This window comes from Silurus meridionalis, chromosome 5 (genome assembly GCF_014805685.1).
Source record: "Silurus meridionalis isolate SWU-2019-XX chromosome 5, ASM1480568v1, whole genome shotgun sequence".
Lineage (NCBI taxonomy): Eukaryota > Metazoa > Chordata > Actinopteri > Siluriformes > Siluridae > Silurus > Silurus meridionalis.
Window position 1 is genome coordinate 27,721,769 of NC_060888.1, and position 13,219 is coordinate 27,734,987.

At 39.0% G+C, this 13,219-nt stretch overlaps 1 protein-coding gene across 5 annotated transcripts in view; it reads left to right on the forward strand.

The window, feature by feature from the left end:
- ntrk3a (neurotrophic tyrosine kinase, receptor, type 3a) overlaps nucleotides 1-13,219 on the forward strand; it is a 198,340-nt gene that overhangs the window by 10,671 nt on the left and 174,450 nt on the right. The gene's annotated exons all lie outside the window — the stretch shown is intronic.

Sequence of the window (13,219 nt, forward strand, 5' to 3'; positions counted from 1 at the left end):
AAAGAAAGAAAGAAAGAAAGAAAGAAAGAAAGAAAGAAAGAAAGAAAGAGAGAAAGCAAGGAAGAAAGAAAGAAAGAAAGAAAGAAAGAAAGAAAGAAAGAAAGAAAGAAAGAAAGAAAGAAAGAAAGAAAGAGAGAAAGAAAGGAAGAAAGAAAGAGAGAGAAAGAAAGGAAGAAAGAAAGAGAGAAAGCAAGAAGGAGAAAGAAAGAAAGAAAGAAAGAAAGAAAGAAAGAAGAGAAAGAAAGAAAAAGAAAGAATGAACGAACAGAAAGAAAAGAAAGAAAGAAAGAAAGAAGAAAGAAAGAAAGAAAGAAGAAAGAAAGAAAGAAAGAAAGAAAGAAAGAAAGAAAGAAAGAAAGAAAGAAAAAACTAAAACACATTTAGTCTCCATTCACTATTAAAATAACCTCCATTCTTCTGGCCAGATGTTCCACTAGACTTTGTGGAGATTCAGTCAGAAGTGTGTGTGTTAGTGAAGTCAGGTAGTGGAGAAGGTGAGGAGGTGAGAAGGTGAGAAGGTGAGGAGGTTCCTGGGGTGCAGTCAGCGTCATCATGTTCAATAGGGTTGTGGCTCTACAGCAGGAGATCTTCCACATCTTCCAACCCATGGAAATCAGATCTTCATGGAGCCGGCTTTGTGCACCAGGGCTTTTTCATGCTGGAACAGGTTTGGGTCTTCTAGTTCAAACCTCCAACTCTGTGGGAACAGTTTTGAGAAGAAATGTCAGGTGTCTCAATACTCTTGGCATCAGGTGTTCTTAAGAGTTTCAAACTCATTCTCTGAATGACTGAAGGATCTTCAAGGGTTCTGGACTATCGCAGGTGTTCATCAGTAGTCTCAGTGATGGTAATCAGTAGAACTGCGACTATAAAATGGACAGACAGGAATGGTTGCCCTGGTGACGCTCTGCAGCTCGGTGGGTTCTGCTCGATCGCATCGATCGTGTTCTCCAGCCAAGGCAGGAGTCACGGGTCCACGCTGAGCTAAAGACAAATCCAAGCTGCTTTTTGTTCTGTAATGAAAAGTTTCACGCTGGCTAACAGGTGCCGTGTCCATGCCATGTCCAAGTCCTGACGTTTAGATGTTCTTTCTGGATCTCAGCAGGTTCTAATCGTTCCTTGATCGGCTTGAGTTTGAGAGAAGTGGTCACGTTGAACGCCATGAGCTCCACACGTACTGTGTGGGCTTTTTTTTTACCGCACTCCCATGTACAGTATGTGATTGTGTGTGTGTGTGTGTGTGTGTGTGTGTGTGTGTGTGTGTGTGTGTGTGTGTGTGTGTGTGTGGATCTGCTCCTCCGAGTCCTCCTCTGAGATGAATCACGATAACGTTCCTCCACACTGACTCATTTTCTGTGGGAGTTGCTTATTTTTATACCCCCCCACACACACACACACACACACACACACACACACACACACACACACACACACACACAGAGCCACGGAGTTAGTCACACAAAACAATAAGATGTTATTCCACACGTCTGATCTTTTCTTCGCACGGTTTCTCCTTCTGAACTGCTTCAACGCAGCAGCGATCAGGGAAGAAAATTCCTCCTGTTCTTCCTGCTGGAAGCGGAATGTTTTTTCAGGAAAACCGGGATGAAGCGTTGTGTGAACGGCAGACGAGAGTTAGCGTCCATCTGCTGATCATCTCCGTGTTAGAAATCATTAAACCAGGCTAATGCTAAGACAGTGCAGATGTTCTCACCTGGCTAACTAGCTAATTAGCTAACTAGCGCTACGAGCTAATGTGTGATGTAGCGGAGTCGCGGCTGCAGTCTCAGGAACTTGATTTCTTGTCACTGAATAGATGTATAGATGGAGGAATAAATATATAAATGTATCTATAGATGAATAGATGAATGGATGAATAAATAAATAAATAAATAAATAATAAATGGATAGATGGGCAAATAAATTCATGAATAAACTGATAAATTAATAGAGGTATAAATGGGTGGATAAATAAACAAATGGATACATGTATGGAGGGATGGATGGATAAATTAAAGGTGTATGTATGTATGGATAGATGGATGAATGGATGGATAAATGCATGGAGAAATAAATTGGTGGATAGATGGAAGAATTAATGAATAAATAATTTAATGAATTAATGAATGAATATGTATGTATGATGTATAAAATATATAAATGGGTGAATGAATAAAGAAATGGATGGGTGGATGGATGGATGGATGGATGGATGGATGGATGGATGGATGGATGGATGGATGGATGGATGGATGGAATAAATGTGTGTATCTATGTATGGATGGATAGATAAATGTATTGAGGGATAGATGAATAAATCAATATATGTATGTTTGCATAGATGGATAAATTAATGGATTAATTAAATAACGAATGAATTAATGAATGAATGAAAAACTGACTGACAGAAAGAAAGAAAGAAAGAAAGAAAGAAAGAAAGAAAGAAAGAAAGAAAGAAAGAAAGAAAGAATGACTGAATAAATGAATGAACGAATGAAAGAATGAAAGAAAGTTAGATTGTTAGAAGTGAGAGGTGAATGGTTTTCGGATTGTTCTTGTGGGTTTTGTGGTTCCGTGTCCCAGGATTCTGTGCTCCTGTGTCTGGTTCTGCTGTGGGACATAATCGATGGATCTTCAGCAGTGGGTCTGTAGCTGGTGTCTTTACGCTGTGGATGCTGTGGGATATCAGGCTTTAATTAATTCCTAATTGCTTTGAAAAGTCGAAGAACTCAGCATGAGGAACGTTTCCTAAATAATTACTACTCCACCCCCCGATGGGACGTTCACACGGGTAATTAGATTTTAAATTAAATGACTTTAAACGTATGTACAGATTAAAAAGCAGGACAAGGATGGTGGAGAGATAATGGAGAAACGATTTGGGACGGTGGAGGATGTTGGAGGATGTTGAAAAGATGTTGCAGGATGTTGGAGAGATGGAGGGATGGTGGAGGATGTTGGAGAGATGGTGGAGGATGTTGGAGGATGTTGGAGAGATGTTTGAGAGATGGTGGAGGGATGTGGGAGAGATGGTGTAGGGATGTGGGAGAGATGTTGGAGGATGTTGGAGAGTTGGTGGAGGATGTTTGAGAGATGGTGGAGGATATTGGAGGGATGTTGGAGAGATGTTGGAGGATGTTGGAAAGATGGTGGAGGATGGTGGAGGATGGTGGAGGAATGGCGGAGGATGTTGGAGGGATGTTGGCGAGTGCTGCTGTTCTTCGTTGTTCTTTGTTGTTCATTCATGTTCTTCAGGGTGAATTAGGCCACACCCAATAAACCAACAGTAAAAATGTGTATCTGCTGTAGCATGTTAAATAAACGAGTGCAGCAGAGTCTGAGCTGAAAACCAGGCTGAGCTTCTTACAGCTTTCTGAGGTGTGAAGAGAATGCTAGAGAGGTGATGGAAAGATGATAAGATCCTTCTGAAAGAGAAATTCAGACATGTGACAAAGAGAGAGAGAGAGAGAGAGAGAGAGAGAGAGAGAGAGAGGGAAAACATATATACTGTATAAAACAAGAAAGAAAAGTCTCTCCTGAGCTCCAGTAGTGTGACTTACTATCCATTTGAAATAAGATAAAGAGAGAGAGAGAGAGAGAGAGAGAGAGAGAGAGAGAGAGAGAGATGACAAGTGTGATTGGGAGATGCAGCAAAAGTAAAAAGTGGCAGAGAGAGAGTAAATAGAAAGAAAGAAAGAAAGAAAGAAAGAAAGAAAGAAAGAAAGAAAGAAAGAAAGAAAGAAAGAAAGAACCTAGTTGTGCTCTGAAAGAAAAGAAGGAAAATAGAAATAAAAAAAGAAATAAAAGAACGGGGAGGAAAAGACTAATAGACTAGTTATGGACGGCTACTTACACCTCCTCACTTCTTCTCTCCTCCTTCACACCTCCTCACTTCTTCTCTCCTCCTTCACACCTCCTCACTTCTTCTCTCCTCCTTCACACCTCCTCACTTCTTCTCTCCTCCTTCACACCTCCTCACTCCATCAGTAGCAGCAGCGAAAATAATGAGGCAACTGAGATATAAAAAAAATCCCATCTTATTTTTAAAGAAACTTCTGCAAAACCTGAAGCGTATCACATTCTTCGAGGTTTGCAAATAAATTGTCAGCGTATTATTAATCATTAATCATTTTCTTATAATATAATCAATAATTGAGAACATCAACATGCGGAATAAATAAAAACACTCCATTTGACACCTTTAAAGATTAAAACCAGTTGCTTTAAATAAATGTGTCGTTTTATTAAAAAATAAGAATCTTTTTTTCTTTCTATTGATTATAGATTTCATCTGAAACCCACCCGAATTTTGCAGATTTATTTTTTATATCTCAGATTTTTCTCCTCTTTCATCACTAAGCCCTTCACTGGCTCCGTCTCAAACCGCCCTTAACCTCAAATCCTCACTCCACTCCGGTTTCTTTCATTACATGGCTCCGAGACTTGGCACCCTGCTTGTTTTTTCCCCTCTTTTCTTTCAGGATTGAAGTGCACCTTTTCATCCGGGCCGTAATCCGCTTTGAGCAACTGTAACATGGTTGGTTTTTTCCTCACTCCTTCTTTCTTGTAAAGCAGAAAAGGAACAAATATGTTGGCGAGAGAAACATGTGTTGGAGGAGAAAGAGAGAAAATCCTGGTTTCTTTTAGCACAGAGAGGGAGGTGTTTCTGATATGCCAGAGAGCACAGGGATAAAGGGATTGTATGGAGTGTGTAAAATGTAAAGAGGATGTAAAGGTTTTGTAAAGAGGATGTAAAGGTTTTGTAAAGGGTGTGTAAAGCGTAAAGAGGATGTAAAGGTTTTGTAAAGGGTGTGTAAAGTGTAAAGAGGATGTAAAGGTTTTGTAAAGAGGATGTAAAGGTTTTGTAAAGAGGATGTAAAGGTTTTGTAAAGGGTGTGTAAAGCGTAAAGAGGATGTAAAGGTTTTGTAAAGGGTGTAAAGCGTAAAGAGGATGTAAAGGTTTTGTAAAGAGGATGTAAAGGTTTTGTAAAGAGGATATAAAGGTTTTGTAAAGGGTGTGTAAAGTGTAAAGAGGATGTAAACGTTTTGTAAAGGGTGTGTAAAACATTAAGGGAATGTAAAGGTTTTGTATAGGGTGTGTAAAGCGTAAATGGGATATTAAGGTTTTGAAGGGTGTAATGGATGTCTAAGGATTTTCTTAGGAGTGTCTAAAGTGTAAAGGAAATATATTGGTTTTGGAAAGTGTCTTTAAAGTCTACAGTAGATGTCAAGGTTGTGTAACAAAGCTATAAAAGTTTTGTAAAGGGGTGCATAGGGTGTAAGGTAGATGTAAAGGTTTTTAATGATGTGTAAAGTATAAAGAAGATAGAAAGATTTTTGTAAATAGTGTGTAAAGTGTAAGGGTATATAAGTGTTTCCTAAAGTGTGTGTAAAGGTTTTGTAAAGTGTGTATAAAGTGAAAAGAAGATATAAAGGTTTTGTACAGTGTGTCTAAAGTGTGAAGGAGACATAAAGATTTGTAAAGGGTGTGTAAAGTGTATAGAAGGTATAAATATTTTGTATAAATGTTTTGTAAAGCATGTGTAAAAGTGTAATGAATGCTTAGCTAGTGTGCACCTATAATTGGGTTGTTGCTAGTTGGAGGTTTGCTTGTGTGAGTGATGTTTGAGTCTCAGACAGAGGCCTGTCAATCAGAAGGTCTTATTAGAATATTAGACCACACCCCTTTCAGACAGATGAAGAAAATGAGTGTGTGAGTATATTTTGCTGCATGTGTCCCAGTAGAACTGCACTGGAGTTAAATTGTGTTGTACTAAAGATTAAGTTTGTGTGTTAAAGAAGTGTGTGTGTGTGTGTGTGTGTGTGTGTGTGTGTGTGTGTGTGTGTGTGTGTATGAGAGAGAGAGAAAAAGAGAGAGAAGTTTTCTGCCTCTGTTCTGTAATCATGGCTGTGTTTTGCTCCAGATAATAGATGATAAAGGAAAAGCCCCTCCCTCGGGCGAAGTCGCCTCACGTTAACGTCTGCGCCTTTAATCCGAATCAACAGGCAGTAATGGATGCAATTTATGTGTCACCTTAATACGCACAGAACACAGAATTTAGTGCATCATGCGTACGCCGAGCTGCAATAACGCCACAGCCTGGGTTTATGAAATGCAATTTTTCACCACGCTTTACGAGTCTGATGGGGAGGGGGAAAAAGAGATGGAAGAACAAGTGTGACTAAAAGAGAGTGAGAAAGAAAGAGAGAGGAAGCAAGTAAGGGAAAGAAAACGAGAAGAAAGGGAGAGAGGTAGAGATGTGTATGTTTGCTGAAATGTTTGCTATGCAGATTATTGTGTGTGTGTGTGTGTGTGTGTGTGTGTGTGTGTGTGTGTGTGTGTGTGTGTGTGTGTGTAAAGATGTTAAATTGCTGTAGGTCTTATTATCCAGCTCATGTCTGACTTTATGAGGAATTTGTCTTGTCAGAAGCTCAAACTGACAAACATTAAAACCAGAAACAATTATAAGCGAATGAACAAATAAAAAGGAAATAAAACACCACTGTGTCGTGCAGCATAACGGTGACGTGACGTGACGTGACGTGACGTGACGTGACATGATCCAGTCTGAACATGATCCAACTAATGTGATCCAATTGGAATGTGATCCAATCTAAACATGATCCGATCCAAATGTGATCCAGTCCGACCGTGATCAAAACCGAACGCGATCCAATATGAGTCATCCAATCCGAACAAGGTCCAATCTAAACGTGATATAAGCCCAAAGTTATCTCTTCCAAACTTCCAATCAGGACATGATTTAACCTAAACATGATCCAACCCAAACGTGATCCAACCCAAACGTGATCCAACCCAAACATGATCCAACCCAAACGTGATCCAACCCAAACATCATCCAACCCAAACATGATCCAACCCAAACATGATCCAAACATGATCCAACCCAAACATGATCCAACCCAAACGTGATCCAACCCAAACATGATCCAAACATGATCCAACCCAAACATGATCCAAACATGATCCAACCCAAACGTGATCCAACCCAAACATGATCCAACCCAAACATGATCCAACCCGAATCCGAGCCGTTTATTTGCAAACATTTATAGAGTGTCAAATGTCAGATTTTTTTTTTTATCTGCAATGAATGAATTGAATCCTGACGTGGAAATAAATTTTACTTATGCAATTAATGAAATATTGAGTTACAAACTTAACACTGTGTGTGTGTGTGTGTGTGTTTTGTGTGTGTGTGTAAGAAACACTTGTTCGTCTCACCTCCCACCTTGACTCTGTCTTTGTCAATTTATCTCTGCTGTCCTGTAAGAAATGTGTCAGTCTACCTGCTCTCACAGTTGCATAATAGTGTGTGTGTGTGTGTGTGTGTGTGTGTGTGTGTGTGTGTGTGTGTATGTGTGTATGTGAGGGTGGTAGTCAAAACCAGCTGTCAATCAAAGGCAACCTTCCACAGTGCTGATTCCCTTGTTAGTCCAGAGAAGCGATCGATCATTCAATGCTGCTTCACACTCTTCCTCTGCGCCATGGAGATTCATAGCCCCACACACAGACACACACACACACACACACACACACACACACACACACACACTATTGTATCAGCAGTGTGTTTATATATAGTAAGTGTGTGTCTGTGCCGCTACCAGATGGAGTCCTTTTTCATTTCTTGATGATAACGGGTCTGTCATGAGTTATTGACTTCCACCCACCACTCATATGCACACACACACACACACACACACACACACACACACACACACACACACACACACACACACACACACACACACACACACTCCCTCCCTCGCTAATCTATAATGATAAACGCTGGTTTATCTTCTCTGTACCCACAGAAGTGGAAAAACAGAAGAATTTGAGAATATTTTGCCTTCAGTACATCATCGTTCTTCTTCTCATTCGCCAACTGCTCAGTTTAATCGATGCCTGTTTTCTTTCATGAAGCTCCTGCAGCATTATCGATAAAGGAAGCTCGGAGATCTACCCTCCTCATAAGGTCAAGAAAGAGGTCATTTCTTATAATAATCTCCACTCTTCTGGACAGATGTTTCACTAGATTCTGTGGAGATTTGTGGAGATTCCATTAGCTGCAAGGGTGTTAGTCAAGTCAGGTAGTGATGTAGGAGAGAAGGTGAGGAGGTTCAATAGGTTTGGAGTTTTGTAGCAAGTGATTTTAGACATCTTCCAGCCCATGTAAAGCTTAATCTTTGTGCGCAGGGGCATTGTCATGATGGAACAGGTTTGGGTCTCCTATTTCAGCTAAAGGGGAAATATCATGCTCCTGCATCCAAAGATTTCTGAGACAACTTTGGGTTAAAGTTTGGAGAGGAACCACATATTAAGTGTCCCAATACTTCTGGGTTCCTATTATGTAGCTGTTCAAAATATGAGCGTATATTTAAAGATTATAAAACAACACCAAGGTATAAAAATAAATAAATAAATAAATAAATAATAATAAATAAATAAATAAATATATTAATAAATAAATAAAACATTCCTGCAGGGGAAAATGCGTTTTGTGTGGCGGCAAATGTTCCAAAGTAAATCGGAAAATAAATACATATAAATAAATAAATGTTAATAAATATAAATAAATAAATCTTCCCTCCTGCCTTAATTGCACCCAATCGAGGTCTGGAAAATACTTTCATTTACTTTTCATTTTCTTTCTGTGCCACAGTGTGCCAGAGTCTATACACTAATATAATGAATAGTGTGTGTGTGTGTGTGTGTGTGTGTGTGTGTGTGTGTGTGTGTGTGTGTGTGAATGTACATAATGATTAAGTATTAGCTGGCTCGATCAGGGAATGTGTAATGATCCCTTTTACAATTTCATGAGCTGTGAGATTTAAGGATTGTACACTAAAGAAGATGGACATGAACTTTACTGTAGATCTGTAGTTTAATATAATATACTGTACTGTACTATACTTTATCATATAATACTATACTCTACTGTACTGTTACTATAATATACTAGACTATGCTCAATACTAGACTAGACTAGACTAGACTATAGTATACACCAATCAGGCATAACATTATGACCACCTTCCTAATATTGTATTGGTCCCCCTTTTGCTGCCCAAACAGTCCGATACTATACTATATAATAATACAATACTGTCTTATAATATACTATATCATAATACTTTACTGTACAGTACTATACTACTCTATACCAGGGGTATTCAATTAAAATTCAAAGAGGTCCAGTTACGAAAATTTTCTCCCAGCAAAGGTCCGGATCTTATGTTGTCACTTAAAATAGTGTACCCTCATGTTAATAAAATCAATAACGCACATACATTTCTATATAATTTATTGTTAAATTTCAATTGTTTTCAAAGTATTATGCTTTTAACATACCGAAAAGTCTGAACTTGTATGGCACTTGAATGGAAAACAAAACAAAACTGCCACATTTTCACAGCATATGAGACACAAAGGTTTAGAACTGGCTGCAGGCAGAATAAACATGTATTTGTCCGTCCATTCATCTTTAAAAGTTCGGTTTTCAGCATCTACTTTTCTCATTTTTGAGCAAGCCATTTTCTCTCATCTCCTCTCTATCTCTCTCTCACACTCGCTGTTGCTGAAAGGTAAACAATCGATTTGATTGGCTTGGCTATTGATGACGCTCCTGTCGTAATTACTAGATTAGCTGCGCATGAACAAATGATTTATATTTTTATTAATATCAAAGATTTTAACGGGTCCGGGCAGACTCGTCACTTGGTCCGGACCCGGACCCCGCCATTTGATGATGCCTGCTCTATACTATACTGTGCTAGACAATAGTGTACAGTACTGTACTATATTAAACTTAACTATACTATAGTACACTGTACAGTACTACACTATATTTTACTATACTAAGTTACTACTGCTAGGATATTGAGCAAAGCCCTTTAGGCACTTACAACCCTCAGTTGCTCTGAACAAAAGTATTTGTCAAATGCCATAAATGCATATGTAAATAAAATACTCGACTATACTTCTTCTTCTTATAATTTCATACTATAATGTACAGTACTAAACTATACTATACTATACTATACTATACTGTACTGTACTATACTATAATATACTGTAATGTACTATACTATAATATACTGTAATGTACTATACTATAATTTACTATACTGTACTATACTATGCAGCACTATACTATTCTATACTGAACTATACTGTACTACACTATACTATACTGTACTGTACTAGGCAGCACTATACTATACTGTACTATACTATACTGTACTGTACTATGCACCACTATACTATGCTATACTGAACTATACTGTTCTGTACTTTACTATACTATACTGTTCTGTACTATACTTTACTATGCTATACTATACTATACTATACTATGCACCACTATACTATACTATACTATACTATGCACCACTATACTATACTATACTATACTTTACTATACTGTACTATACTGTACTGTACTATGCACCACTATACTATGCTATACTAAACTATACTGTTCTGTACTTTACTATACTATACTCTGCACTGATCAGGCATACCATCATGAGCACCTGCCTAATATTGTGTTGGTATCCCTTTGCTTCCAAAACAGTTTGAAAATTAATCTTGCTTCCAAAACTGACCTGTCGATCATCAACAACATGAACTTTTCAGCAGTTTGAGCTACAGGAGCTCGTCTGTTGGATCGGACCACATGGACCAGCCTTCGCTCCCCACAAACATCAATGATCCTCGGCAGCCCAAGACCCTGTCGCCGGGTCACTACTGTTCCTTCCTTGGAAAACTTGTGATAGATACTGACCACTGCAGACCAGGAACATCCCACAAGAGCTGCAGTGTTGGAGATGTTCAAATGCTTACGCTCGGGATTTTTCCTGCTTTTAACATCAACTTTGAGGACAAAATGTTCACCTGCTGCCTAATAAATAAATCCACCCACAAACAGGTGCCATGATGAAGATCATCAGTGTTCTTCACTTCCCCACTCAGAATGAGATAATGTCATAATGTTATGCCTGATCAGTGTATGAGAATATTTATTATGAAAATAGAATAAAAATAAATGTATAAAAGAAAATCTTGAAGGATGAGGTTTTGCAGAGCAACCTCATTTATATCAGAGCTTCATTCCAAAAACATTTTCAGTTTTATTGAAATAATAATAATAATAATAATAATCTCCTTTCCGAGTGACCAAATATTTAACTAGAAGGTCTCTATGTGACAGATATGGTATAATCTACAATTCTGTCAGTTCGTTAATTTTTTGATGTTGTGTACTCGTGTACACTCTCCTCACTAGTCAACACATCTCCATCTCCATCCTTTACTGCTCTAACTTGCAGCACATCCTTCCCAGCTCGGTTCCTCTGCCTGGCCAATCGCTACAAATCCTTTTCTCCTTCCTCAGTGTTCAACTTCTCCTACAGCTCCTCATATACCTTTTTCTTGGCTTTCACTACATCTCTCTTCACCTGCTGCTGCATCTCCTTGTTCTCCTGCCTACTTTTCTCATCACTCTGTCGACCCCACTTCTGTTTCTCCAACCTCTTTCTCCTTCTGCTCTTATCACTTCTGCAGTAGTTGTCCAATAATCTGTTTTCTTTATTTACCACTGCCATTTCCATCCTTTTAGCAAAGTCTACCACCATCTGCCCTTCCAAATTCCTCTCCTTAAGGCCATATGTACCATCACCTCCTCATCACCTCTGTTCCCTTTACCTCCATGCCATTCTGTCCCAATCACCATCTTTCATTCCTAGGTTCACCTCCTACCACTTCATCCAACTCACTCCAGAATTTTTTCTTTTTCTTTATCTCTCAAACCACTTGTGGAGCATAAACACTGTTGACAATTATCATCACCTTTTCAACTTCCAGCTTTACGTTCATCATAAACTCTATTCTCCACCCCACTACACTCTCTCTCCTTCTCCTCCTTTGGCCATTTGTAGTCCATTTGCCATTGATACCTGTGGCGGTCTTTGATAACCCGGGCCTCAACTGATCTGCTGTCGAATTTAGGTTTGTGATCTACATATTTCATTTAGCAAATATGCTCCAGTTATCTCCAAATAGTTATTATTCCAAACATAGACATTGCAATAAACAAACAAGGTCTGTTTGGGAGGGTATCACTCTGCTCTCATACTTAAAGGACATGGCTGCCAGATTGGGCTTCTTTAAACAAATAATTGGTCATAAAGACCTAATTCAGAAATACATTTACAAACAAAAGCAAAGTGTAAGTTTAGGGATTTTTCCAGAAGCATGCTTCAAAACCTGGTGGAACATCGTCCAGAAGAGTGGAGGTCTTCAGAACAAATGAAGTGCAAAAAGCACATGCCAAGCTTATGCTCAGGTGTCCACAAACATTTGGTAATAAAGTGTAAGCTTGGAGACTCTCGTGGACTAGGGTTTAGTCGTGCTGCTTTCTGAACACTGAATAAAATAATCTCTGTCGGAAAAGTCCCTCGTCTCAGGCTCGGAAAAACACGTCTCCATCAGCACACAGTGAGAAACACCTCGTTTACAGCGTTCGCTTTCTTGCTTTTTAGCTCGATTTATTTTATTTTATTTCATATCCAGCAGCTTGACGTCGAGGCTTCGGCCTGCAGACCCTAACAAGGATTAAACAATGTGACACGCTGCAGCTAATGAGAGCGGGTTTACGCTTTCCCTCTGATCGCCGTGACCCGGAACGCTAATTGACTCTGGTGTTAATCTAGAAGCATCAAACGCAGAAGCGGATCGCTGCTCCTCTCCCCTCCGCTGAAGGATTTTCTTCTTCTTCAGATTTTATTAACAAGCTGAAAATAACTCTGCATGTTAGCACCGACATAGCGACGTAGCGGCTGTCATCCGTTTGAAGTGTGACATCAGTTGCTCAAAGACTGACCCCAGGGTTGTGCTTTTTGCTAGTGATGCGCAGAGTTCGAGTGAGCGAGCAGAGACGCTAAGTGTATCATTGGAGAGAAACGATTCAACTTGGAAAGAGACTTCACACTGGCTTTTTTCATCTCACTGACGTCACACCATTCACCAGAATGCAAATGCTAATCCTTGTACATTTTAGCATCATAGTTTGCTAGTCTTCATGCTATCTATCTATCTATCTATCTATCTATCTATCTATCTATCTATCTATCTATCTATCTATCTATCTATCTATCTATCTATCTATCTATATTTTTTGTTGTCTGTCTGTCA